This window comes from Trachypithecus francoisi, unplaced genomic scaffold, assembly GCF_009764315.1.
Source record: "Trachypithecus francoisi isolate TF-2019V2 unplaced genomic scaffold, Tfra_2.0 Lachesis_group21, whole genome shotgun sequence".
Lineage (NCBI taxonomy): Eukaryota > Metazoa > Chordata > Mammalia > Primates > Cercopithecidae > Trachypithecus > Trachypithecus francoisi.
The window spans coordinates 27,155,487-27,182,805 of record NW_022681467.1 but is presented as its reverse complement, the minus strand read 5'-3'; the positions used below and the strand labels follow the sequence as shown (position 1 = coordinate 27,182,805).

Here is a 27,319-nt window from a genome sequence, read left to right as displayed (position 1 = left end):
AGATGGGGCCACTGCACTCCAGCCTGGGCGACAGAGCAAGACTCCGTCTCAAAAAAAAAAAAAAAAAAAAAAAAAGAAAATCATTCTTGCCCAATACTCCAGCCAAAGTGGTCTTCTAAAAAGCAACTTCAGGCCGGGCGTGGTGGCTCATGCCTATAATCTCAGCACTTTGGGAGGCCGAGGTGGGTGGATCATGAGGTCGGGAGTTCAAGACCAGCCTGGCCAAGATGGTGAAACCCTGTCTCTGCCAAAAATACAAAAATTAGCCGGGTATGGTGCATGCCTGTAATCCCAGCTACTCGGGAGGCTGAAGCAGAAGAATCGCTTGAACTTGGGAGGCGTAGGTTGCAGTGAGCTGAGATCGGGCCACTGCGCTCCAGCCTGGGTGACAGAGGAAAAAAAAGTTTAGGGCCGGGTGCAGTGGGAGGCTGAGCTGGGTGGATCACCTGAGGTCAGGAGTTCAAGACCAGCCTGACCAATATGGTGAAACCCCGTCTCTACTAAAATTACAAAATTTAGCCAGGTATGGTGGCGTGGGCCTGTAAATGCTGTAGAACCCAGCTACTTGGAGACCGAGGCAGGAGAATCGCTTGAACCTGGGAGGCAGAGGTTGCAATGAGCTGAGATCACACTACTGCACTCCAGCCTGGGTGACAGAGCAAGACTCGTCTTAAAAAAAAAAAAAAGGGGCCGGGCGCGGTGGCTCAAGCCTGTAATCCCAGCACTTTGGGAGGCCGAGACGGGCGGATCACGAGGTCAGGAGATCGAGACCATCCTGGCTAACATGGTGAAACCCCGTCTCTACTAAAAATACAAAAAACTAGCCGGGCGAGGTGGCGGGCGCCTGTAGTCCCAGCTACTCGGGAGGCTGAGGCAGGAGAATGGCGTGAACCCGGGAGGCGGAGCTTGCAGTGAGCCGAGATTGCGCCACTGCACTCCAGCCCGGGCGACAGAGCGAGACTCTGCCTAAAAAAAAAAAAAAAAAAAAAAAATTCAGGGCCGGGCTCAATGGCTCATGCCTATAATTCCAGCACTTTGGGAGGCCAAGACAGGTGAAATCACCTGAGATCAGGAGTTCGAGACCAGCCTGGCCAACACGGTGAAGCCCCGTCTCTACTAAAAATAAAAATAAAAAATTAGCCGGGTGTGGTGGTGCATGCCTGTGATCTCAGCTACTCTGGAGGCTGAGGCAGGAGTATCACTTGAACCCAGGAGGCGGAGGTTGCAGTGAGTCGAGATTGCACCACTGCACGCCAGCCTGGGCAACAGAGTGAGACTCTTGTCTCAAAAATGAAAATAAAATAAAATAAAAAGAAAACCAAGCTCAGGCCAGGCATGATGGCTCTCGCCTGTAATCCCAGCACTTTGGGAGGCCAAGGCAGATGGATCACCTGAGGTAATGAGTTCAAGACCAGCCTGGCCAACATGATGCAACTCTTATCTCTACTAAAAATACAAAAAATTAGCCAGGAGCAGTGGCTCACACCTGTAATCCCAGCGTATCGGGAGGCCAAGGCGGGTGATCACCTGAGGTAACGAGTTCCAGACCAGCCTGACCAACATGGTGAAACCCCATCTCTACTAAAAATACAAATTTAGCCGGGCATGATGGCGCATGCCTGTGATCCCAGCTACCTGGGAGGCTGAGGCAGAAGAATCACTTGAACCCAGGAGGTGGAGGTTGCAGTGAGCCAAGATTGCACCATTGCACTCCAGCCTGGGCAACAAGAGTGAAACTCTGTCTCAAAAAATTTAATAAAATAAAAACCAAGTTCAGATCTTACTGCACTTTTGCTTACAACCCTCCAAGTGGTCTTCTACTGTAGTTAGAATAAAACCCAGACATTTTTTTTTTTTGAGATGGAGTCTCGCCCTGTCGCCCCAGGCTGGAGTGTAGTGGCGTCATTTCGGCTCACTGCAACCTCCACCCCCCGGGTTCAAGCGATTCTCCTGCCTCCACCTCCTGAGTAGCTGGGATTAAAGGTGCCCACTGGCCTGGCATAATGGCTCACCTCTGTAATCTCAGCACTTTGGGAGGCTGAGGCGGGCAAATCACCTGAGGTTGGGAGTTCGAGACCAGCCTCACCAACATGGAGAAACCCGTCTCTACTAAAAATACAAAATTAGCCGGGCTTGGTAGCACATGCCTGTAATCTCAGCTACTCAGGAGGCTGAGGCAGGAGAATCGCTTGAACCTGGGAGGCGGAGGTTGCAATGAACTGAGATCATACAATTGCACTCCAGCCTGGGCAACAAGAGCAAAACTCCATCTCAAAGAATAAAAAATAAAAATAAAAAAATAAAGGCACCTGCCATCACGCCCAGCTAATTTTTGTATTTTTAGTAGAGACAGGGTTTCACCATGATGTCCAGGCTGGTTTCAAACTCCTGACCTCGTGATCTGCCCGCCTCAGCCTTCCAAAGTGTTGGGATTACAGCTGTGATCCACTGCACTCAGCAAAACCCAGACTTCTTACCATCCTCTGAGGCCTGTGTGATCTGGTCCTGGCTGCCCCTCCATCATTCCGTCTCTCCCTTACTCCACTCAAACCATATGAGTTCCTTGCTGCTCCTGGATCCTGGCGTAACTTCTTCCTGCCCAAGGGCCTTTGTAGTTGCTCTTCACTCTGCCTGGAATGTTCTGCCCCTGGTATTTCCTTTCTGAGTCCTACATTGGGTTCAGCTTGCTGGTCACCTCCTCTGAGAGACTTTCCTTGGCCTTCAGTTTAAAGTAGTCATGCTACTTCTAAATTCCTCTCCAGTCTCTTGTAGTTTTGTCATAGTAACAACCTCTACCTGGAATTTTCTTTTTGTTTGTTTACTTGTTTTTGTCTGTCTCTTCTATTAGAATATAAACCCCATGATTATAGGGAGTTCGGCTTGTTCATCGTTGTATCTCCAGTGTCTGCACCTGTTCTTTGCAGGTAGTAAACATTCAGTGAATAGTTTTTGAATGACCGGGCGCGGTGGCTCAAGCCTGTAATCCCAGCACTTTGGGAGGCCGAGACGGGCGGATCACGAGGTCAGGAGATCCAGACCATCCTGGCTAACACGGTGAAACCCTGTCTCTACTAAAAAATACAAAAAACGAGCCGGGCGAGGTGGCGGGCGCCTGTAGTCCCAGCTACTCCGGAGGCTGAGGCCGGAGAATGGCGTAAACCCGGGGGGCGGAGCTTGCAGTGAGCTGAGATCCGGCCACTGCACTCCAGCCTGGGCGACAGAGCGAGACTCCGTCTCAAAAAAAAAAAAGTTTTTGAATAAATGATTAAACAAATGAAGAAAACCTAAGACATGAAAAAACTGAGGCCCAGAGAAGAGAAGCTAATGAGAATTAATAGTGTTCTTTCATCCTACTTTTGAATGCTCATTAAGTGCCAAGCACTGTATTCAGTGATTTACATGCATTATTTTTGCCACTTATTCTTTTTTTTTTTTTTTGAGACGGAGTCCCTGTGTCGCCCAGGCTGGAGTGCAGTGGCGCGATCTCTGCTCACTGCAAGCTCCGCCTCCCGGGTTCACGCCATTCTCCCGCCTCAGCCTCCTAGTAGCTGGGACTACAGGCGCCCGCCACCACGCCCGGCTAGTTTTTTGTATTTTTAGTAGAGACGGGGTTTCACCATGTTAGCCAGGATGGTCTCGATCTCCTGACCTCGTGATCCACCCGCCTCGGCCTCCCAAAGTGCTGCGATTACAGGCTTGAGCCACCGCGCCCGGCCTTTGCCACTTATTCTTAATTGTTATAATGAGTTGTTTGGAAAATCATTTTTTATATATACCACTGTACCACTTAGAAAAAGAGTACCACTGGACCAACTCTTATTTTTTATTGGAACCTTGCTCCGTTTTACAAAGAGTTGGAAGCAACTTAGGAAAATTCATACAACCAAAAGGATAATGTAGCTAAGGGAGTCAGGTGAAAGGAAAATATGGGTAAGAAGACAAGAGCCAAAACTAAAATTAGTTCACACAAATGTATGTTACAAAAGTCCTTTGAACTGAGCAGTTTTTCTGCCATTCTTTATAACTAAATATTGCCCAGATTCATTTAAAATGATGGTTTTTAAAAAATTTAATTACAGGCTGGGCGTGGTGGTTCACGCCTGTAACCCCAGCACTTTGGGAGGCCAAGGCAGGCAGATCACGAGGTCAGGAGATCGAGACCGTCTTGGCCAACATGGTGAAACCCTGTCTCTACTAAAATACAAAAAATTAGCCGGGCATGGTTGCATGTGCTTGTAATCCCAGCTACTCAGGAGGCTGAGGCAGGAGAATCGTTTGAACTCAGGAGGTGGAGGTTTCAGTGAGCTGAGATCGCGCCACTGCACTCCAGCCTGACAATAGAGCAAGACTCCGTCTCCAAAAAAAAAAATCTAATTACATAGATGACCTTGGGATTGTCCCAAACTGCACATTATAGTCTAGGATTTGCTGGCTCCCTTCCTGCCTCATCAGCTGGTCTCCTGGATTGAGGCAGCATGATCTCCTGTTTTTGCCAAAGGGGCTGGTCCAGCGGGGAGGAGCCTAGACCCCTCTCCAGTCCTCTCCGGACCTAGCTAACTTTGTTTCAAGGAGTCTTTTCCGTTGAAGGTTTATTAATTGAGATACTGCCATTGGAAGCCCAGTTCTGCTCTCAAGATACTTCCAATTGAATTAGAGAGAAAAGACATAATATACATGAAAAGAGATCTTGTGGAAGCCAACAATAAATGCCAAATGAGGGAAGGACTTCACAGAAGAGGTGAGGTTTGCACAGAGCCTTACCACAAAGCAGGGAACAGAGGGGCTGTAACTTCCAGTAGGAGAGTCGACGTGAGCTAAGATTTGCAGGCTGAGACCAACTCTCAAGAAGAGACCTGTGAGCAGTGGCAGTCAAGTTTTAGGCATATGTGGAGGAGACTCTTTTATTAGGTAATAAATCCAAAAAGGTCAGCTAGAGCCAGGTTTGTAGGATCTTCAAGTGCCAGGGGGAGGATTCAGGACCCTACTTGGCAGCCTTGGTATCCCAATAGATAGATCATGCCTAAGGACTAATGCCGATCCTGGCCACTGGTTGGGCTGCTGATTCCCAGGTGACAATGGCACCTTCTGAAATGGGAGCCAGAGCCTTCAACTAATAGTGAGGAGAGGAGTAAGTGTGGGGCCATTGTCAGTTTAGCTTTTGGCCATCCCAGGTGCTGCTGTTCATTTGGTGATTCGGCAGATGTTTATTGAGCACCACCTATGTGCCAGGCCCTGTGCTACGTGCTGAAGATGCTAAGATAAACAAGACAAGGTCAAGGACATTGCTCTTATAGAACTCTTACTTTAATGAGAGAGACAGCTAGCCCAAGAAACAAATACGATTATTTCAGAGAGTGGACTAATTGCTGTACAGAAAATGAAGATGAGTAATGGAATATCTAGGGAAACAACTCTCTGCATGGGCCCACTCAGATACTCAGCTTTGACACCATTGGGTCTAGTTGGTACCTTTGTTTCCTTTTGTGTTATAGATGGAGGTGATCTTTCAAATCTCCTCTGCAGAGATCCAATGGGATAATGGTGACTACCATTTATTGAGCACCTAGCCCATGTCAGGTACTCTACATGCATTTTCTCATTTAATCCCCTCACCTAGACTGTGTGGTAAATGATCCATTAGCCCTACTTTCTTTTCCAGTAAAGAAACTAAGGTTTAGAGAGGTGAAGTTGTATGCCAGAGTCCTGCAGCTTTATATGGTGAACCCTGGATTTGAACCTAGATCGGGCTGGCTCTGAAGGCAGGCTTCTTTCCACTGTTCCACCCTTGGAATAAATGAAGGATTGTTGGTTGGATGTGCAGAAAGCTGCCTAGCAAAAGGATAGTTGGAGAAGCATGTTGATTTGAGGGTGTTGGAGGATACCTACTGGTCCTCCCAACTGAGAGGACTCTTTCTTCTCATCTTCAGGAGGTTGCCTCCAGAGCCTAGGGTTACTGTAGGCCTTTGCCAGAGGCATGTTCGGACTTAGCCAGCTGAGTATCCCCTGTTTCCTGCTTTTACCATCTCAGCTGCTGGTCAGGAGGTTTGGGAAGGTGACATCATCTAGCTGAATCAGCTGCTGCTTCTAGATACATTACTGGAACTGAAAGTCATTACCCCTTCCTTCCTGCTCTGCAAGTCTCTTCAGAATGAGGCTGGAGTATGGGTGTTCCACCTGTCTGCAGGGTCATGGCTGGAACAGTGCTTGCTGCTTTTAAAGAGCTAAAAGGTTTTTAAAAGCTTGCTCATGGAAGAAGCTTTCTTCAAGTCTTCTCAAGCTAAGGGAACAGACTGTCCTTGAGAGGCAGGAGGATTCACAGGAAGGCCCTCCCCGACTCCCTCCCGTCCACCTACTTTTAGCCATGTGACCCTTCTGATCTCCTTTGCCTAAGTCTGAGGCTTAGGCCCAGCACTGCAGGATGGGTAAACAAAATGTTATTTGTGAACTTTTTGACCTTAAGACTTTTAGAATCTGGTCAAGGGGACAAAAAAACTGCTTACATTTCAGAGCAGACGAGCCACCACACTATTGGAGATCTATTGGAGATCTCCCCTTGACTCACTAATTGAAAAGCAAAAAAGGGCAGGTGTGGTGGTTCATGCCTGTAATCTGAGCACTTTAGGAGGCTGAGGCAGGCAGATTGCTTGAGCTCAGGAGTTTGAGACCAGCCTGGGCAACATAGCAAAACCCTGTCTCTACAAAAAAAAAATACAAAAATTAGCCAGGTGTGGTGGTGCACACCTATATTCCCAGCTACTCGGGAGGCTAAGATGGGAGAAACACTTGAGTCCAGGTCAAGGTTGCAGTGATCCATGTTCATGCCACTATACTCCAGCCTAGGTGACAAAGTGAGACCGTCTTCAAAAAAAAAAAAAAGAAAATCGGCTGGTTACAGTAGCTCATGCCTGTAATCCCAACACTGGGAGTCTGAGGTGGGAGGATCACTTGAGCCCAGGAATTCAACATCAGCCTGAGCAGTACAGTGTGACCTCCATCTCTATAAAAAATTTGTCAGGCACGGTGGTACATGCCTATAATCCTGGCTACTCAGGAGGCTAAGGTGGGAGGATCACTTGAGCCTGGGAGTTCGTGGTTGCAGTGAGCTATGAACACATCTCACAGAACTCCAACCTGGGTGACAGAGCGAAATCCTGTCTCAGAAAAAAGAGTCATTGGAGGGTTTTGAACCAAAAATGACTGTCCGACATACATTTTTAAAGGATCACCAGGCTGGGCACAATGGTTCACGCCTGTAATCCCAGCACTTTGGGAGGCCAAGGCAGGCGAATTACTTGAGGTCAGAAGTTTAAGACTAGCCTGGCCAACATGGTGAAACCCCATCTCTACTAAAAATACAAAAATTAGCCAGGCATGGTGACGTGTGCCTGTCATCCCAGTTACTCGGGAGGCTGAGGTAGGAAAACTGCTTAAGCCTGGGAGGTGAAGGTTGCAGTGAGATGAGACTGTGCCACTGCACTCCAGCCTGGGCAACAGAGTAAGACTCCATCTCAAAATAAATAAACAAACAAATAAATAAGGATCACCAGTAACTAGATAGATAACAGATTAGAGGAGGGCAAGGGCAAAAGCAGGGAGCTCAGGAAGGAGGCTGTTACTGTTGTCTAGGTGAGAGATGATGGCAGATGTGAGAGAGGGAATGAGTAATAGCTGTTCTCTCTTACATCCTACTTCCCAGCCTTTGCCCAGGCAATTTCTCCTGCCAAATAAGAAACAGCAACAGCACATGCTGGGGATTCTGTTCAGTGGTTTCCACTTACCAGTATAGCACCTCATTAGTCCTCCCAACAGTTTGTTGAGGTATGCTCTAGTGGTATCTACATTTTACAGAGAAGAAAACTGAGACTTTGAGAGGTAAAGTCACCTGTTAGGCCGGGTGCGGTGGCTCACACTTGTAATTCCAGCATTTTGGGAGGCTGAGGCGAGTGGATCATGAGGTCAGGAGTTTGAGACCATCCTGGCTAACACGGTGAAACCCCGTCTCTACTAAAAATACAAAAAAATTAGCCAGGCGTGGTGGCGGGCACCTGTAGTCCCAGCTACTTGGGAGGCTGAGGCAGGAGAATGGCGTGAACCCGGGAGGCGGAGGTTGCAGTGAGCCGAGATTGTGCAGGCCACTGCACTCCAGCCTGGATGACAGAGCAAGACTCCGTCTTAAAAAAAAAAAAAAAAAAAAAGTCACCTGTTAAAAGATTACACAGCTAACTGCCAGCATCCAAAGCCTGTCCTCTTCCCTCTTCCATTTGAATAGGCTCCTTCCACCCAACATTCATGTATGTCCTATCCAGGCTCCAAAGTCCAGTACCAAGCCAGTCTTTTCCAGGAAGCCTTCCCCAAGCTTATCTAATGGCCTGTCCCTCTATTGAGAACTGATCTACAGAGCTACCATCCATTGAGCACTCCATGGATGCTAAGTGTACTGCTGAATGATTTAAATATGTCATCTCATGTAATATTCCAAGGAGCCATATACCCTGTGACATCCGTTTTACATGTGAAAATAGTGAAGCTAAAAGATACGCATGTGCCATCATGCCTAGCTAAGTTTTTTGTTGTTGTTATTGTTGTTTGAGATAGAGTCTTGCTCTGTTGCCCAGGCTGGAATGCAGTGGTGTGATCTCAGCTCACTGCAGCCTCCGCCTTCTGGGTTCAAGTGATTCTCCTGCCTCAGCCTCCCGAGTAGCTAGGATTACAGGCACTCGCCACCATGCCCAGCTAGTTTTTGTATTTTTGGTAGAAACGGGGTTTGACCACATTGGCCAGGCTGGTCTCAAACTCCTGACCTCAAATAATCTACCTGCCTCTGCTTCCCAAAGTGCTGGGATTACAGGTGTGAGCCACCGTGCCTGGCCGACTAGCTTATTTTAATTTTTAGTAGAGACAAGGTCTCACTGTGTTGTCCAGGCTGGTCTTGAACTCCTGGGCTCAAGCAGTGCTCCCACCTTGACGTCCCAAAGTGCTGCGATTACAGGCATTAGCCAGCAGTGCCTGGCCTCTAATGACACTTTATTCATGAGAATAAATGCCAGAATGTATACAGTGCATGGGCAGACGACTGGAAGACCTTGGTAGGCCAGCAGTGGCAAGCACAGTCACCTAGAAATAAATGCCCCAGAGTTCACTGAACCTGGGTTTCAACTGCCCGGGCTTACTCCTTCTCAAAACCAGCCCTGTTCCAGCTTTGTGTCCCTGTGTGTGCATGGGTACATGCACAAGTAGATGACACAGTGGTGATGCTATGCACCCAGGACATTTCATAATAGGAAAGGATGTTGACCACTGCCATGGGGTACCAAAGGTCATCAGGGCTGAGAAAGCCAAGGACACGCAGGCAGCCTTGCTCCCCTTTGAGTCTGAGTCATTTCCTGAGGAATAGTAGTCATTCATTCATTTGTTCATTAACAAGTATTTATGGAGTTCCTGCCATATATCAGGGACTGAGCTAAAGGTTGGACATACAGTCTGAATAAACCAAAGTCCCTGTTCTCACCCATTGGACATTCCAATGTGGGTGACAGATTCTAAGTAAATTAACATGTCAGGGCTAGGCATGGTGGCTCTTGCCTGTAATTCTAGCACTTTGGGAAGCTGAGGTGGGAGTATTGCTTGAGCCCAGGAGTTCGAGACCAACCTGGGCAACATAGTGATGCCCCACCTCTAAAAAATAAATAACATGTGAGGTAGTATTTAGTGCTATAGGAAAAAGTAAAGCAGGGAAAAGGGATTAGGGATGGGAAAAGGAAGGGTAGGGTAGTTAGGAAGGCTTCTCTGATAAAATGACATTGGATCTGAATGCAGTGAGGGCATGATCTGTGCAGATATTTGGGGGAATAGTGTTGTAGGCGTAGAGAATAGCAAGTCGTAAAACAAAAAACCAGGTGCAGCGACTCACGCCTGTAATCCCAACACTTTGGGAGGCCAAGGTGGGAGGATCACTTGATGCTGAGAGTTTGAGATCAGCCAGAGTGACAAAGCCAGAGTTTAGCTGGGCATCGTGGTGCATGTCTGCAGTCCTAGCTACTCTGGACACTGAGGCAGGAAGATGGCTTAAATCCAGGAGTTTGAGGCTGCAGTGAGCTATGATCCTGTCACTCTACTCTAGTCTGGGTGACAGAGCAAGACCCTGTTTCAAAAAAATTTAAAAAGCAAGTACAGAAAAAGACTCTCCAACATATTAAAGTACAGCAAGATGGCCAGTGTGACCAGAGTAGAGTAAGCCAGTGGTAGGAATCAGGTCTGAGATGTCACCAGGGGCCAAGTCTTGTAGGGCCACATGGGACCTTGCTTTAAGGGCAGTGGAAAGGCATGGATTTTTAAGCAAAGAAGTGACAGGTTTTAGAAGGATCTTTCTGGTGTGGAGGACAAACTCTATGGGTAAGAGCGGGAGCAGGAAACCAGTGAGAAGCCAGGTGGGTGATAACAGCAGTTTATACCAGGGTGGAGAGGTGGTGGAAGTGGCAAGCAGTGGTCAGAGCTTGGATATAATTTGAAGGTTGGACCAACTGGATTTGCTGATGATTGCTGGATAAGAGATAAGAGAGAGAGAAGAGTCCAGGTTTTTGGCTTAAGAAACTAGAAAGTCTGGCCGGGTGCGGTGGCTCAAGCCTGTAATCCCAGCACTTTGGGAGGCCGAGACGGGCGGATCACGAGGTCAGGAGATCGAGACCATCCTGGCTAACAAGGTGAAACCCCGTCTCTACTAAAAAAATACAAAAAACTAGCCGGGCGAGGTGGCGGGCGCCTGTAGTCCCAGCTACTCGGGAGGCTGAGGCAGGAGAATGGCGTAAACCTGGGAGGCGGAGCTTGCAGTGAGCCGAGATCCGGCCACTGCACTCCAGCCTGGGCAGCAGAGCGAGACTCCGTCTCAAAAAAAAAAAAAAAAAAAAAAAAAAGAAACTAGAAAGTCCTTACTGCCATTTAATAAGGAAAGATGCCTTGACTAATAGTGATTTCCTGCGAGGGCTGTGGAGTTGATCTGCCTGCATTCAAGTCCTAGTTTGCTTACTGTTTTGTTTTTGTTGTTGTTTTGAGATGAGGTCTCATTATGTTGCCTCATTGTCTCAAACTCCTGGGCTCAAGTGATCCTCCCACCTCAATCTTCCTGGGATTATAGGTGCACCACCAGGCCCTGCTTACTGTTTGACTTTGGGTAAGTGTTTAACTTTACCAAGCCTTAGTTTCCTTCAATGTAAACCTACCGTCTAGATGATAGGCAGTTGGGTGCTGTGAAAACTAAATGGGGGTAATTTGTGTGAAGGGGTTAGGACAATGCCTGGCATATGGTAAACCTTCAGTAAGAGTTAGCTCTAATCCTTATTACTATTGTTGGAAAGCAAGAAGTCCCAGGGCCTCAAGGTCCTCTGGAAAGCAAGCAGCAGGTCGCGCTCCACCTCCACCACCCCTTCAAGGAGCCCACCCTCCAAGAGGCAGCTCAGACACCATCTGTCCAGCAGAGAAAAGCCACAGAGAGACAGCTTTCGGGGAGCATTAGATAGATGAGCCCTTCCCAAGAAACTTAATCTCATTCTCAGCAGGTGCTAATCCCACCACCCTCCCTTGGTATCTGAGCCCAGCTCACCCACTGCCTTCCCCACCCCCATCCTGTGTCCTAGACCCTCTTCCCCTTCTCACCAGCTCCAAGCTGCCACCAGCAAACTTCCTTACCAGATGGAGGGGCTCTGACAGGAGCCCACCACCCATCTGACTGGGCCCAGCCTCTCACACGTATCAGGTCACCAAGGGCTACAGGTGCCACCTGTCCAGAAGCCCCCCCTACAGGTGCCAGTTCCTGGGTGTGGTGCTCGATCCAGGCTGGAGCCAGCTGGAGCCAGGAACTCCCACTGTGCCCCAGCTGCTGCCTGCCCTCCCACCCACAGGCAGAGAAACAGGCTTAACCCTTCGGACACTGCGCATGTTAAGTTAGTGGTTACAGTTCTGGCTCAGAGTATTGCACTGTTTCAGTATACTTTTTTTTTTTTAAGAAATTTATCATAAATACAACAGAATATCTAATGCATATGTGCAATTTCAAAAACAGGAAAATCATCACCTGTAAACTCATCACCCGGTTTAATTAATAATCAAACATATGTCTGCCTTACATGATGGCTTATGCCTGTAATCCCAGCACTTGGGAGGCGGAGATAGGAGGATTGCTTGAGGCCAGAAGTTTGAGACCAGCCTGGGCACCATAGTGAGACCACCGTCTCTACAAAAACTAAAATTAAAAAATAGCTAGGCATGGTGGTGCACACCTATAACTCCAGCTACTCAGAAGGTTGAGTTGGGGATCACCTGAGCCCAGGAGTTTAAGGCTGCAGTAAGCTATGATCGTGCCACTGTACTCCAGTGTGGGCAACAGAGGGAGACCTCATCTCTAAAAACAAACAAAAATAAACATGAGTACCTTAGAGCCCCTTGTGTACCCCTCCCCAGTCACAGCTACCCCATCATCCATACTCCTGAGTTGTGTTTTGTTTTGTGATATCTCACCATGTCAACCAGGCTAGAGTGCAGTAGCATGATCATACCTCACTTCAGCCTCAAACCCTTGGGCTCAAGTGATCCTCCTGCCTCAGCCTCCCAAGTAGCTCATTTTTGAATGTATTTTTTTTTCTTTTTTTTTTTTTTAGAGATGGGGGTCTGACTATGTTGCCTGGGCTGGTCTAGAACTCCTGGCTTCAAGCGATCCTCCTACCTCAGCCTTTCAAAGCACTGGGATTACAGGTGTGAGCCACCACACCTGGCTGCCTTTTTTTTTTTTTTTTTTTTTAAGTTTTACTATATATATGTAGGTATATATTTCTGAACAATATAGTATATTCTTCTACGTGGTTTTTTTTGTTTTTGTTTTTGAGACAGTCTTGCTTTCTTGCCCAGGCTGGAGTGCAGTGGTACGATCTCAGCTCACTGCAACCTCCGCCTCCCGGGTTCAAGCGATTCTTCTGCCTCAGTCTCCCAAGTAGCTGGGACTACAGGTGCACGCCACCACGCCTGACTAATTTTTTTTTTTTTTTTTTTGAGATGGAATCTCACTCTGTCGCCCAGGCTGTAGTGCAGTGGCACTATCTCGGCTTACTGCAACCTCTGCAGCCCAGGTTCAAGCGATTCTCCTGCCTCAGATTCCCGAGTAGCTGGGATTATAGGTGTCTGCCACCATGCCTGGCTAATTTTTGTAGTTTTAGTAGAGATGGGGTTTCACCATCTCGGCCAGGCTGGTGTTGAACTCCTGACTTCGTGATCCACCAGCCTCAGCCTCCCAAAGTGCTGGGATTACAGCCATGAGCCACCACGTCCAGCCCTAAGTTTTTTATTATTAATAGAGATGGGGTTTCACCGCATTGGCAAGGCTGGTCTCAAACTCCTGACCTCGTGATCCGCCTGCCGGAGCCTCCCAAAGTGCTGAGATTACAGGCGTGAGCCACTGCGCCCAGCCTTTGCATACTTTTTTTTTTTTTTTTGAGACGGAGTCTGGCTCTGTCTCCCAGGCTGGAGTGCAGTGGCCGGATCTTTTACACCATTCTCCTGCCTCAGCCTCCCGAGTAGCTGGGACTACAGGTGCCTGCCACCTCGCCTGGCTAGTTTTTTGTATTTTTAGTAGAGACAGGGTTTCACCGTGTTAGCCAGGATGGTCTCGATCTCCTGACCTCGTGATCCGCCCGTCTCGGCCTCCCAAAGTGCTGGGATTACAGGCTTGAGCCACCGCGCCCGGCCCCTTTGCATACTTTTAAACTTCATTTAGGTATTATTCTGTTTATGGTCTGCAGTCTTCCTTTTTTCATCCAAGGTTGAGATCCATGTTACTTGCATAGCATAATCTGTTCATTTTCATATCCCTTTTTTATGATTATATCTCAAGCTGTGTATCCATTCTGCTGTCAGTGGTATTTGGGTTGTTCCCAAATAACCAAATAACAAATAGCTTGTTTTTGCTATTTCAGACAATGCTGTTATGAAAACTGTTTGTGTCTCCTGCACATGCACATGTTCAAGAGTTTCTCCCTTGGCCGGGCGCGGTGGCTCAAGCCTGTAATCCCAGCACTTTGGGAGGCCGAGACGGGCGGATCACGAGGTCAGGAGATCGAGACCATCCTGGCTAACACGGTGAAACCCCGTCTCTACTAAAAATACAAAAAACTAGCCGGGCGAGGTGGCGGGCGCCTGTAGTCCCAGCTACTCCGGAGGCTGAGGCAGGAGAATGGCGTAAAACCCGGGAGGCGGAGCTTGCAGTGAGCTGAGATCCGGCCACTGCACTCCAGCCCAGACGAAAGAGCAAGACTCCGTCTCAAAAAAAAAAAAAAAAAAAAAAGAGTTTCTCCCAGGCGGTGGTTCCCAAACTTTAGCTGCCCATCAGAATCACCTGGAAGGTTTGTTAAACCTCAGATTGCTGGGCTCCACCCCCAAAGTGTTTGATTATGTATGTCAGGGTTGGGACCCTCAGAATTTGCAATTCTAACAACTTCTGAGCTGATGCTGCCGCTCTTGGTCCTGGGACCTCACTGAGAATCCTTGTTGTAGGGTTTACACAGGAGTGGAATTGCTTGATCAGAAAGTAATGGCAGATTGTTTTCCTGTGTTTGTATGAATTTACACAGCCACTAACAGCATATGGGTTTTCCATTACTTTACCTCTTTGTTAATACTTGATATGATCAGACTTAAATTTTTATGGAGCTGGTGGGTGTGAGATGGTATCTTGTGGTTTTAATTTGCTTTTCTCAGATTACAAGTGGGGCTTGTGAATCTTTTCTTACATCTGTTGGCCATTCATGTTTCCTCTTTGTAAAATGTTCAAGTCCTTGCTCCATTTCCTTTTGATTTGACTTTTTCTTAGGGTATGTAGGCTTTTAAAATATATTTTGAATACTAATACTTTGTCTCTGCATGTTACAAATATAGTCTTTCAGTTCTCCTACCTCAGCCTCTTGAGTAGCTGGGATTAATTTGTTCGCCGGGCATCACTGCACCTGGCCTGTTTATTTTATTTTATTTTATTTTTTATTTTGAAACAGAGTCTCGTCGCCCAGGCTGGAGTACAGTGGCACCGTCTTGGCTCACTGCAACCTCCACCTCCCGGGTTCAGATGATTCTCCTGCCTCAGCCTTTCGAGAAGCTGGAATTACAGGCATGCACCACCACACCCAGCTAATTTTTGTATTTTTAGTAGAGACAGGGTTTCACCATGTTGGCCAGGCTGGTCTCGAACTCCTGACCTCAGGTGATCCACCCGCCTCGGCCTCCCAAAGTGCTGGGATTACAGGCGTGAGCCATCATGCCCGGCCTACCGTATTGATATTTCATAATGAACGAAGGTGCCCTCTTTGGGAAAAAGTTGGGGGTTTTTTTCCTTTTTTCTTTTTTAACTTTTCAATCAATTCTCAAAGCCAGCATGTGGGAGAGAGTTTATCAAATCTTAGCCAGGCGTGGTGGCGCACGCCTGTAATCCCAGCTTCTTGGGAGGCTGAGACATGAGAATTGCTTGAACTCAGGAGATGGAGGTTGCAGTGAGCTGAGATCATACTTCATACCATTGCACTCCAGCCTGGGCAGCAGAGAGAGACTCTGTCTAAAAACACAGAGAACTTCATACTGACCTGTGTGTGGGATTTGCTTCAAAATAATACCCAAGTGAGAGAGGTAGTGGTTGGGGAACAGATGAAATCAGATTGGCACCAAGTTGATACTTGTTGAAGTTGAATGATGGGTTCGTTTTATTCTGTCTACTTTTGTACATGATTAAATATTCTCATAAGAATAAGTTTAAAATTGGCCAGGCACAGTGACTCACACTTGTAATCCTAGCAGTTTGGGAGGCTGAGGTGGAATGATTGCTTGAGCCCAGGAGTTTGAGACCAGCCTGGACAACATAGTGAGACCCTGTCTCTCTCAAAAAAAACAACAACAAAAAAAATTAGTCGTTTGTGGTGCTACACATCTGTAGTCCTACCTACTTGGGAAGCTAAAATGGGAGAATCTCTTGAGTCCGGGAGGTTGAAGCTGCAGTGAGTCATGATTGTGCCACTGCACTCCAGCCTGGATGACAGAGTGAGACCCTGTCACGGGGGGGAGGAAAAAGTTAAAAATATCCGGGGAGGGGGGAGGGGGGAGGGATTGCATTGGGAGTTATACCTGATGTAAATGACGAGTTGATGGGTGCTGACGAGTTGATGGGTGCAGCACACCAACATAGCACAAGTATACATATGTAACAAACCTGCACGTTATGCACATGCACCCTAGAACTTAAAGTATAATAATAAAAATAAATAAATAAAAAGTTAAAAATATCCAAGGAATATTTCCAGGGTTACTTGTGAGGTAGAACATCTTTTCTTAACGTGTTATTAGCCATTTGTATTCTTTCAGAGCCAATTTAGTCTCTGTCTACTTTCAGGAGTTCCTGATAAAGTAGTCTTAGCAGGCATGGAAGAGACTGATTTTAAATAGAACAAGAGAGGGAGTGGTAAGGAAAGACTGGGGAGGGGATTTTCAGGCCGTTGCCAGCCCTTCTCCTAGAGCCTGACTACTACTACTTCCTCTAGGATTAAGTTTCCTACCTTCCCTTTTTTCTTCCAGGACCACCATGGGATAATTTTTATTTTTCTTTCTTTCTTTTTTTTTTTTTTTTTTTTTTTTTTTTTTTTTTTTTTTTGTAGAGACAGGATCTCACTATGTCTCCCAGGCTGGTTTTGAACTCCTAGGCTCAAGCAGTCCACCCGCCTCAGCCTCCTAAAGTGTTAGTAGGGTTACAGGCATGAGCCACTGCACCCAGTTTTCTTCCTTCCTTTCTCCCTCTTCCCTCCACTTCCCTCCCGCTCCCTCCCTCTCCCCTCCCCTCCCCTCCCCTCCCCTCTCCTCCCCTCTCCCTTCTCTTCCCCTCCCCTCCCCTTCCCTTCCCTTCCCCTTTCTTCCTTTGCTTTTCTTCTTTAATTTTAGAGACAGGGTCTTGCTGTGTTGCCCAGGCTAGTCCTGAACTCCTGGCCTCAAGCAGTCCTCCTGCCTCGGCCTCCCAAAGTGCTGAGATTACAGGTATGAGCCACTGTGCCCAGCCAATTTTTATTTTAATGGTATTCTTCTTTCCCTATTATTTTACCTGGACAGACTTAACCCAGAGGATAGAGGAACCTCATCATGGATCCTGGTCCGCTTTTAGCTTAACAGCATCCAAAGACAAAGGGTCAGAGATGGCAGCAACCCTAGTGTGGTCGATTACAAATAGTAGTGTTATTTTGTTGTCATAGGATGCAAATATCAGAGTTGTATCTCTTAAGATCTTTCTGTGTCAGTACATAAAAGCTTTCTCAGTCTTTTTAATGCTGCATGGTATTCTACACAGGGCACTATTCTATACTTTATTTAACCAGTTCCGATTGGTAGACACATTTTTTTCCCCAGTCTTTTGCAGTTATAATAGTGACACTCAATGAATAGCCCTGTATATTTGTCATTTGGCCCATATATGAATACAGTATATCTGGGGGAGATGAATCCCTAAAAGTGGAATTACTGGGGCAAAGGGTATGTGTACTTGGGATTTTAATAGGGATAGTTAGCCTGGGCCCATAGCAGTGGGTACCAGTTTACAGGAGTATCTTTTTTCTGAACACCCTTCCACCCAAGTATAGAGTTTGGTTCAGCACGTTTCTTTTTCTTTTTCTTTTTCTTTTTTTCTTTTTTGGAGACAGAGACTCGCTCTGTCACCCAGGCTGGAGTGCAGTGGCACAATCTTGGCTCACTGCAACCTCTACCTCTTGGGTTTAGGCAGTTCTCCTGCCTCAGCCTCCCAAGTAGCTGGGACTATAGGTGCCCACCACCTTGCCGGGCTAATTTTTGTATTTTTAGTAGAGACGGGGTTTCACTATGTTGGCCAGGCTGGTCTCAAACTCCAGACCTCAGGTGATACGCCCACCTCAGCCTGTCAAATTGCTGGGATTTACAGGTGTGAGCCACCACGCCAGCCATCAGCACATTTCTTGAATGCCTTCCTGTACCTGGCACTGGATATAAGGTAAACACTTTCATGTATCAAGTGAAATTGTTACTGTTTGCCAGGCACAGGCACATTATCTGATAATTCTCATAACCACTCAAAGAGGAAGGCTTTTAGATGAGAAAAGTGAAGCTCAGAAGGGTTAAACAGGGTGCCATGGTCATGGTCCAGCTATTAAGTGGCAGAGCTAGGATTAAGCCCAGGTTTCAATCCTCTGACGCCTGTGCTCTTATGGTACACCCTTACCTGCCTCTCAGGAGGAAAAACATACGGTCTTATTGTCTAATACAGGAATCAGGCTCAGAGAGGGTAACTGGCCACAAAACACCCAGCGTGGAAGCTATGAGGAACCCACATATGTCTGATCGGAGGCCTCTGGTCTACACTGAGCTACCTGCCTCCCTCCCAGGGAAAGAGTTTGAGAATTTTCTTCTTTTCTTTTCTTTTGAGATGGAGTCTCATTCTGTCGCCAAGCTGGAGTGCAGTGGTGATCATGGCTCACTCTAACCTCCGACTCCCAGGTTCAAGCAATTCTCCTGCCTCAGCCTCTCGAGTAGCTGGGATTACAGGCACGTGCCACCACACACAGCTAATTTTTTTGTATTTTTAGTGCAGACAAGGTTTCACCGTGTTGGCCAGGATGGTCTTAATCTCCTGACCTCATGATCCGTCTGCCTTGGCCTCCCAAAGTTCTGGGATTACAAGCATGAGCCACCGCGCCCAGCCAAGATTTTCTCCATTCAGAGCTTCACTTGCTATAGAGAGCCTCAAGTCACTGGTTCTCAGTGTGCATCTACTGGCCATCAGAGGGTCCTTTAGGGGTAACCCATCTGTGCTTAATCTACTAATGACAGTATAGTTGCTGCTATTTATTGAGTGCCTGCCATGTGTTGATGCTGTAAGGTACACTGTCGTTTGTTTTGTTTTGTTTTGTTTTTGTAGAGACGGAGATCTTATTGTCTTGACCAGGTTGGTCTCAAATTCCTGGCTTCAAATGATCCTCCCTCCTGGGCCTCCCAAAGTTCTGGGATTACAGGTGTGAGCCACCACACTTGGCCAATGTAGTATTTTTCTTTTCTTTTTTTTTTTTTTTGAGACGGAGTCTCGCTCTGTCGCCCAGGCTGGAGTGCAGTGGCCGGATCTCAGCTCACTGCAAGCTCCGCCTCCCGGGTTTACGCCATTCTCCTGCCTCAGCCTCCGGAGTAGCTGGGACTACAGGCGCCCGCCACCTCGCCCGGCTAGATTTTTGTATTTTTTTAGTAGAGACGGGGTTTCACCGTGTTAGCCAGGATGGTCTCGATCTCCTGATCTCGTGATCCACCCGTCTCGGCCTCCCAAAGTGCTGGGATTACAGGCTTGAGCCACCGCTCCCGGCCTGTATTTTTCATCTTCACAATAATCCTTCTTGGGAAACATGTTATTGTCCTCATTGTCCAGATTAGAAAACTGAGTGTAAAGTAAGTTAAATTATAGTCCTAAGGTCGAATGATAATAAGGACAGAATACAAATCCAATATATTGGACTCAAAAGCTCTCACTTAACTATGGTCTCCATGGGCTTCCCTTGGCTCTCTCTGCCTTTTTTTACTTTTCCTTATTGTTTGAGGCCCTTTCTGTCTTTTTTTTTTTTTTTTTTTTCCTTTTTGTGGAGAACGGGGTCTCGCTGTATTACCCAGGCAGGTCTCGAACTCCTGGGCTCAAGCTATCCTCCCGCCTCTGCCTCCCTGAGAGCTGGGATTACAGGCGTGAGCCACCGCGCCCGGCTTGAGGCCCTTTCCTGAAGGTAAGTCTGGATTGTCTACTTCACACTGTTTTAAAGAAGACTTGTGGTTTCCATTTACCTCTTACTGCCTACCTGTACTCCTAGTACTTAGCACAGAGTAGCCAAAGAGTGGGCAGCCACATGATGCCTGAAGATTGGTGACTGATTATCGGATATGGCCCACACTGTTACCACTTCAAAAAGGACCCATTTCCCACACATATAATAGATGCTCTTCGAATACCTGTCATGTGCTCACTGTAGCAGTGGGAGAGAAGTCTAAAGTACAAGCCTGGCTCTCAACAACTTAAATTATGAAACTGAAAGTGTCAAAGTAAATGGAAAAGACTATAAGGGTTAGAGAAATTCAGAGGAGAAAGGGGGCATAACATAATTTAAATAGCTAGCAAACATGCATTGAGCATTATGAGATAGGTCTTCTGTCCATTTTATAAACATGGATCCTGAGACTCAAGAGTTTAAGTCATCATCCCAGAGGTGCACAACAAATAAGTGATAAAGTTGGGACTCTGAACCCCTCTACTCCATGGCCTTTCAGGGAGAGCACTGTGGGTATCGTGCTGGGTGGCCTGGAGGTTCCAAGTAACGGGAACCTAGAAGGATGGACCAGATGTGAACAAAAGAACAAAAAGACAAAGAAGTGGGGCTGCCGGGCGCGGTGGCTCAAGCCTGTAATCCCAGCACTTTGGGAGGCCGAGACGGGCGGATCACGAGGTCAGGAGATCGAGACCATCCTGGCTAACACGGTGAAACCCTGTCTCTACTAAAAAATACAAAAAATCAGCCGGGCGTGGTGGCGGGCGCCTGTAGTCCCAGTCACTTAGGAGGCTGAGGCAGGAGAATGGCGTAAACCCGGGAGGCAGAGGTTTCAGTGAGCTGAGATCCGGCCACTGCACTCCAGCCCGGGTGACAGAGCAAGACTCTGTCTCACAAAAAAAAAAAAAAAAGAAGTGGGGCTGTAACATCTCTAAGATATTACAGCTTGCTACTTCCACTCTTTTTTCAAATATGGTGAAACCCAGGCTGGAGTCATAAAATAATAGCGTAGGATCATTAACGTCCATGTCTTCATAAAATAAGAGTTTTAAACACACATGAGGGCCTGGCATATACAAAACATTGAATAAATAGCAGTGATCCTTTTTTTTTTTTTTTTTTTTTTTTTTTGAGATAGAGTCTCGCTCTGCCGCCCGGACTGGAGTGCAGTGGCCGGATCTCAGCTCACTTCAGCTCACTGCAAGCTCCGCCTCCCGGATTCACACCATTCTCCTGCCTCAGCCTCCCGAGTAGCTGGGACTACAGGCGCCCGCCACCACGCCCGGCTAGTTTTTTGTATTTTTTAGTAGAGACGGGGTTTCACCGTGTTAGCCAGGATAGTCTCGATCTCCTGACCTCGTGATCCACCCGTCTCGGCCTCCCAAAGTGCTGGGATTACAGGCTTGAGCCACTGCGCCCGGCCAGCAGTGATCTTTTTACTGACATCAGAAGGGGGTTGGGGACCCAGAGGCTGTTCTGGCTCCTATGGCATAGCTCTTGGAACCTGTTAATTTTCAAGGACAGGGTTTTGCAAGTCAGAGCAACAAGTAAAGAACAGGTTCTTTGTGAGGCCAGGATATGCTAATGGATGAACAATGTAACGGAGGCATAAAAATAATGCCAAAGGCCTGCTAGAGTGCCTGTTTCACTGCACTTTTGGGTCTTTGGCTCATATATGAAGAAAATAAGGTGCCCCCAGAGGGGAAGTGAGTTGCCATTGTTACACAGTAAGTTAATAAATGTCATTGCTGAGATTAGAACTCAGTCTTTTGTCTGCCAAAAAAGCTTACTTTTCCCTTACAATCCACTGCTCCCTTGAGGGGAAAAAAAAGGCCAGGGGATAGGGTCTTAGTGCTTTGGAGCTGGAGAGAAAGCCTTAGAGATCATCTGATCCATCCTCCACACTTGTCAGATGAGAAAAGTGAGGCCCATAGTGCTTAATTGACAGGACCATAGCCAAATAGAGCCACCACAAAGCAGGAGTAAGCTCATGTTTCTTGAACCTGACCATGTGGAACTTTCAAATTGCCTCTTTTCTGTGGGGAACTAGAGCCTCACTGCAAATGCCAATGGTTTACAATAAGAACAACTGTTTAGTTTGGGGAACTTTATTCCAGATAGAATCTTCTTTCTCTCTTTCTCAATTTTTTTTTTTTTTTTTTTGAGATGGAGTCTTGCTCTGTCACCCAGGCTAGAGTGCAGTGGCACGATCTCGGCTCACTGCAAGCTCCGCCTCCCAGGTTCACGCCATTCTCCTGCCTCAGCCTCCCGAGTAGCTGGGACTACAGGCTTCCACCACCACGCCCAGCTAATTTTTTTGTATTTTTAGTAGAGACAGGGTTTCACCATGTTAGCCAGGAGGGTCTCCATCTCCTGACCTCGTGATTCACCCACCTCGGCCTCCCAAAGTGCTGGGATTATAGGCGTGAGCCACCACGCCCAGCTGTCTTTCTCAATTCTTAATAAAAATACACTGGAAGAAGAAAAACAAAGCTTTAATGGAGGACCTTGGTAGAAAGCAGGTAAAAATTATATACAGTCTCTAAAATCTAGGGCGGTCCCCTGAGCCAGTAAATAATTTAAGAGGCCAGCCTTCTTGCCTATCCTAGCCAGCTTATCACTTGTCTTGGCCTATTCACAACAGGCCTTCAGAAGGCCCAGCCTTCCCTTGGCAGCTGCATGTGGTGAACACCAACGGAAATCCCTGGTATTTTTCTTTGCATGCAACCAACCGTGGAGATGTAGGTCAGGCATTGCTGGCCTGGCAGTTACAACAGCTCTAGCTTCACCCCTGCACCTGTAGCCATGTTCACTAAGCCCCACAAAGATGGAAAATGGATGGTGCCTTCTAAATAGGTTTGTATCCCCAAGGGCTCATATGGGTGGAGCTGGCTGGGACTGGAGTGGGTTTGGGAGGAGACAGACCATCCGGAATGTGGAGATGAGAAGGGTGGCTCTGGCTCTTCCCTCCTTAATGTCTGATGTCTGGCGTGACTATAGCTGGATTGGTGGTGCTTCTGCTCAGCTCAGCTTAGAGTCATCATCACTGACGGAGGAGACTGGGGAGGTCCCATCCTTCCCCTGGGCTCAGCTGGGTCCCCAGACCTACACCTGAACCCCACGCCTGTCTGATGTTTACGGGATTGAAGCTGTCACCCTTTGGGACCTATCCTGTTTTCATTTCTGCTCTCAGCTGTCTGGTCTCTGTGGACCTCACTTACAGATTTGTACGTGCCTGTCGCCCACGATGCAGCCCCATGAGGCTCTTCCAGCCTGGCACACTCATGCCTCTTTGGCCTTTGTTCTCTTCAGCAAAACTGCTAGCTCTGTGCCTTGCTAGGGAGGGCTTTCCTGGCCTCTCAGATAGGTTCTATTGGTCCAACCTAGCTCTACCTTTCCTGAGATTCAGTCTCTTTGTCCACACCCTGGGGGACAAGGCTGTGGTTCCAAGGCATGTTGGGGGGTACCTGTGGGCCATTCTGGACTGGCTCCCAGTCAGCTGGCTGACTCTGCCCTGGGTCTCAAATATCTCCTCTGTAAAAGTGTTAGACCAAGATCGTCAAGGTAACTTAGAGGTGATATGCAGATGGACATTGTCTGTTTTAATAGTGTATTTTATGTTGATTTCCATCTGGGGCAAATGATACTGTTTATAGTAAGAATAATAAGTTGCCCTTTCATTGCATTTATTTATTTAGCAAATATTTACTGAGTGTCTACTATCTGCCAACCACTATTCTAGCTACTGGGGATACCTGCCTTCATGAAGTTCACATTCTTTTTTTTTTTTTTTTTTTTTTTGAGATGGAGTTTCATTTCACTCTTGTTGCCCAGGCTGGAGTGCAGCGGCGCAGCCTCGGCTCACTGCAACCTCTGACTCACAGGTTCAAGTGATTCTTTTGCCTCAGCCTCCTGAGTAGCTGGGATTACAGGTGCCCGCCACCACACCCAGCTAATTTTTGTATTTTTAGTAAAGACGGGGTTTCACTATGTTGGCCAGGCTAGTCTCGTACTCCTGACCTCAGGTGATCCACCCACCTTGATCTCCCAAAGTGCTGGGATTACAGGCGTGAGCGACCGCGCCCAGCCGTCATGAAGTTTACATTCTAAGAGGACAGAGAGTGATTGGGGGGCCTGTAGTAGGCAGCTTTTGGTATGTGTTTGCCTTTTTAATAAAGGATAATTAAGGAAGGCCTCTGAGGAGGAGGCATATGAGCAGAGATCTGCATGATCTGAGGGAGGAAACCATGTAACAGTCTATGGAAAAAAAACATTCCAAACGTAAAGAACAAGTGCAGAGGCCAAAGGGTGGGAATGGTGTGCCTGGCATGTTTGAGGAAGAACACAGGAGATGAGTGTGGCTAGAACAGAGTAAGCAGAGGAGAAGTGGTTGGAAAGGAAGGTTTGTGTGAGCAGTGGTGAGACACTTTGGTTCTCCTCTGGGTGAGATGGGAAGGCAGTGGAGGGTTTTGAGCAGACAGGAAACTGACTTTGCTGACCCCTCTGGCTGCCATATAGTGAAGGAACCATGGGGTCGATCAGAAGCTGGGAGACCAGTAAGGAGGCTGTTAGGACAATACAGGCAAGAAATGATACTGGCTTGGACCAAATGATAGCAGTGGAGATGGTGGGAAGTGGTGGAACTCTAGATAAATTTAGAATACAGATCCATCAAGATATATTGACAGATGAGTGCTAGAGGGGATTTAAGGATGAGAAAGATGCAGAAAGAACAGGTTTGGGAAGAAATTAAGGATTTTCAGTACATTTATTTAAATTTATAAAAAGTAACTAAATTGATAGAATAATGTTAAGTAGGCCAGGCACAGTGGCTCACAGCTATAATCCCAGCACTTTGGGAGGCCAAAGCGAGAGGATAGCTTGAGCTCAGTAGTTCAGGGACCAGACTGAGCAACATAGTGAGACCTTATCTCTACAAAAAAGAAAAATAAAAATAAATTAGCCAGGCATGGTGATGCACACCTGTAGTCCCACCTAGTCGGGAGACTGAGGTGGGGGGATTGCTTGAGCCTGGGAGGTTGAGGCCTTAGTGAGCCTTGATCACACCACTGCACTCCACCCTGGGCAACAGAGTGAGACCCTGTCTTGACAAGAAAAGAAAAATGTTAAGTAAATAGTAACAGAATCACAGATAAGGTCAAAACAGTGATGGCTGAAATTGTGGATAGAGTGAACCAAATGTGTCTGTGCTTCCTTACAGCTCTAAAATCCTGCTTCAGTGATTCAGACCACATAGTCTCCCATTCACAGAGAACAAGAACTTGAAGCTCAGCCTAGAATAAGCAGATAAAGTGACAGGACAGCAATCCTTTGGACCAGGCCTACCTCTTGTTAATTTGGAAGGACTTGGGAAGTTCTTGCACATATACTGGCCTTCTGGCATTACCTTATTTATTTATTCATTCATTCATTCAGTCAGTCAGTCACTGAGCACCTTCTGCCTAGTAGGCCCTGGACAACGACAGCTCTGATGCCTCTTCCCTCCTAATATAAAGCAAGCTACCCCGACCCCCACTCCCACTGGAGCCTGTCTACTCTGTGGCCTGGCATATGCCTGGCAGTGATGTGTGTGCTGAAAGTGGGATAGCCACAGCCTAGGCAGAGCCCTGCCCTCCCTTCACTGCACTGTCTCTGTCCATCCTCTGCCTTTCTCATCTTATTGCCATCCACACTTTGAGGCCTGGTGAGCAAGTGATGTTGCTTCCATGAGAGCACAGAAATAGTTGCTTTATCTCTTTCTTCATATAGGTCTTCATAGTTATCAAGCTGGAAAGAAATCGCCAAGGACCTCTTCTCCTGTCTTTTATAGATGGGAAACAGAGGGCCAAAGGGGCAGGCAACTCCCACAGTCCACATCTAATTCATCAGCAAATCCTTTCAGTTCTACTTTTATTGATTGATTGATTGAGAACAGGGTCTTGCTGTGTCACCCAGGCTGAAGTGCAGTGGCACAGTCATGGCTCACCGCAGCCTCAGCCTCTGGGGCTCCAGCAGTCCTCCCATCTCAGCCTCCAGAATAGCTGGAACATGCCATCACGCCCAGCTACTCTGTGTTATTTTTTTGTAAAAATAGGATTTTCCCATGTTGCCCAGACTGGTCTGAAACATTTGGACTCAAGCAGTTCTCTCACCTCGGCCTCCCAAAGTGCTGCGATTGTAGACATGAACCACTGCACCTGGCCCAGCTTTACTTTAAAAAATAAATTCTGAGACTGACTGCTTCTCACCAACTTCTCTGGCACCAGTGTGGCTAAGCCACTGTCATATTTTCCTGATTATCTCACCAGACTCCTGGAGATCTCCACCCAGCAGCCAGAGGGACACTATTGAACACCAAGGTCAGGTCATGTCCTTCCCCTGCTCAAAACCCTGCAGTGCTTTCCCAGGATAAGCCCAAGTCTTCAAATGGCCTACCAGGCCCTACACAATAGGGCCCTTGGCTACCTCCAGATCTCATCACTACCGGTCTCCTCACATTCACTGGACTTCAGCCACACTGGCATTTTTCCTGTTCCTGGAACACCTCAAGCATGTTCCTGCCTCTGGGCCTTTTTTTTTTTTTTTTTTTTTTTGCCTTGTTCCCGCCTCTGGGCCTTGGCACTTGTTCCCACGGCCTTTTCTCAGATCTTTGCAATGCCTGCTCCCTCACTTCACTCAGGTCTCTAATCAAATTCACTTCCTCAAGAAGTTTTCCCTGACCAAGGATTCTAATCTTACTTTCTTCTGTGTTTCTCTGTACCCCCTTTCTCACATTTATTCTTTCTTAATGCATCACCATCTGACATGTTTATTGCCTGTCTCTTCCCGTTTGATTGTAAACACATACAGGTACGAATTTTCATTCTATTTAGTCACTGCTTTATCCCCAGCGCTTAGCACAGTGCCTGAATCTTAGTGGGCACTTAATGAAGATTTGGTGAATGAATGAGTGTCCAGAGCTAGGTAGCCTTCCTACAACTCCATAGGTCAGCCTTGCTTACAAATAGACCATGTCCCGTCTTAGAAAACTCATCTAATAGCTTCACCAAAGCTACATGGCATCACTTTTGTTTCCAAGATAAAGATCAGACAGAGGGAGGAACTCTCTGCAAATACTGTCCTTGCAGAGCTGGCTTGGGGGAAAGTGAGTTCGTCACTGAGTAGCCTCAGCACACTCTTCCCTGTCTCACCCCTCGAGGCACCCAGGGAACCTGGGGGAATGCTACTTACATGTGCTTAAAGTCATCTCTGACTCCCAAGGCCTAGGAATAGCAAATTCTCAGTAAATATTGGGTAGGTGAAAGGGTGAAGGAAAGAAGGTCTTAGTAAAATCTTTTCATGTATCATGTTGCACTGGTAAATTTAGCATGCTGTGAAGTTGAATGCCCTCACTAGTAACCAGGGACCTCAGGCAAAGTCTCATCACCTCTCTGAATTTTAGTTTCCTCATTGGTAAAATGGGAACAGCACCTACTTGCAAGATTTTGAGAATT

The 27,319-nt window shown here is 47.2% G+C and overlaps 1 protein-coding gene across 10 annotated transcripts in view; it reads left to right on the top strand.

The window, feature by feature from the left end:
- The window catches only part of BCL2L1 (BCL2 like 1), a 64,516-nt gene that overhangs the window by 21,421 nt on the left and 15,776 nt on the right, over positions 1–27,319 (top strand). The window contains exons 3-4 of one of the 10 annotated variants that reach the window (XR_004431191.1): positions 13,959–14,023; positions 14,340–14,384. The exons of the other annotated variants lie outside the window; for them this stretch is intronic. The gene's annotated coding sequence lies outside the window, so the exon portion shown is untranslated. The remainder of the gene's footprint in view (positions 1–13,958; positions 14,024–14,339; positions 14,385–27,319) is intronic. 10 annotated transcript variants of the gene reach the window in all.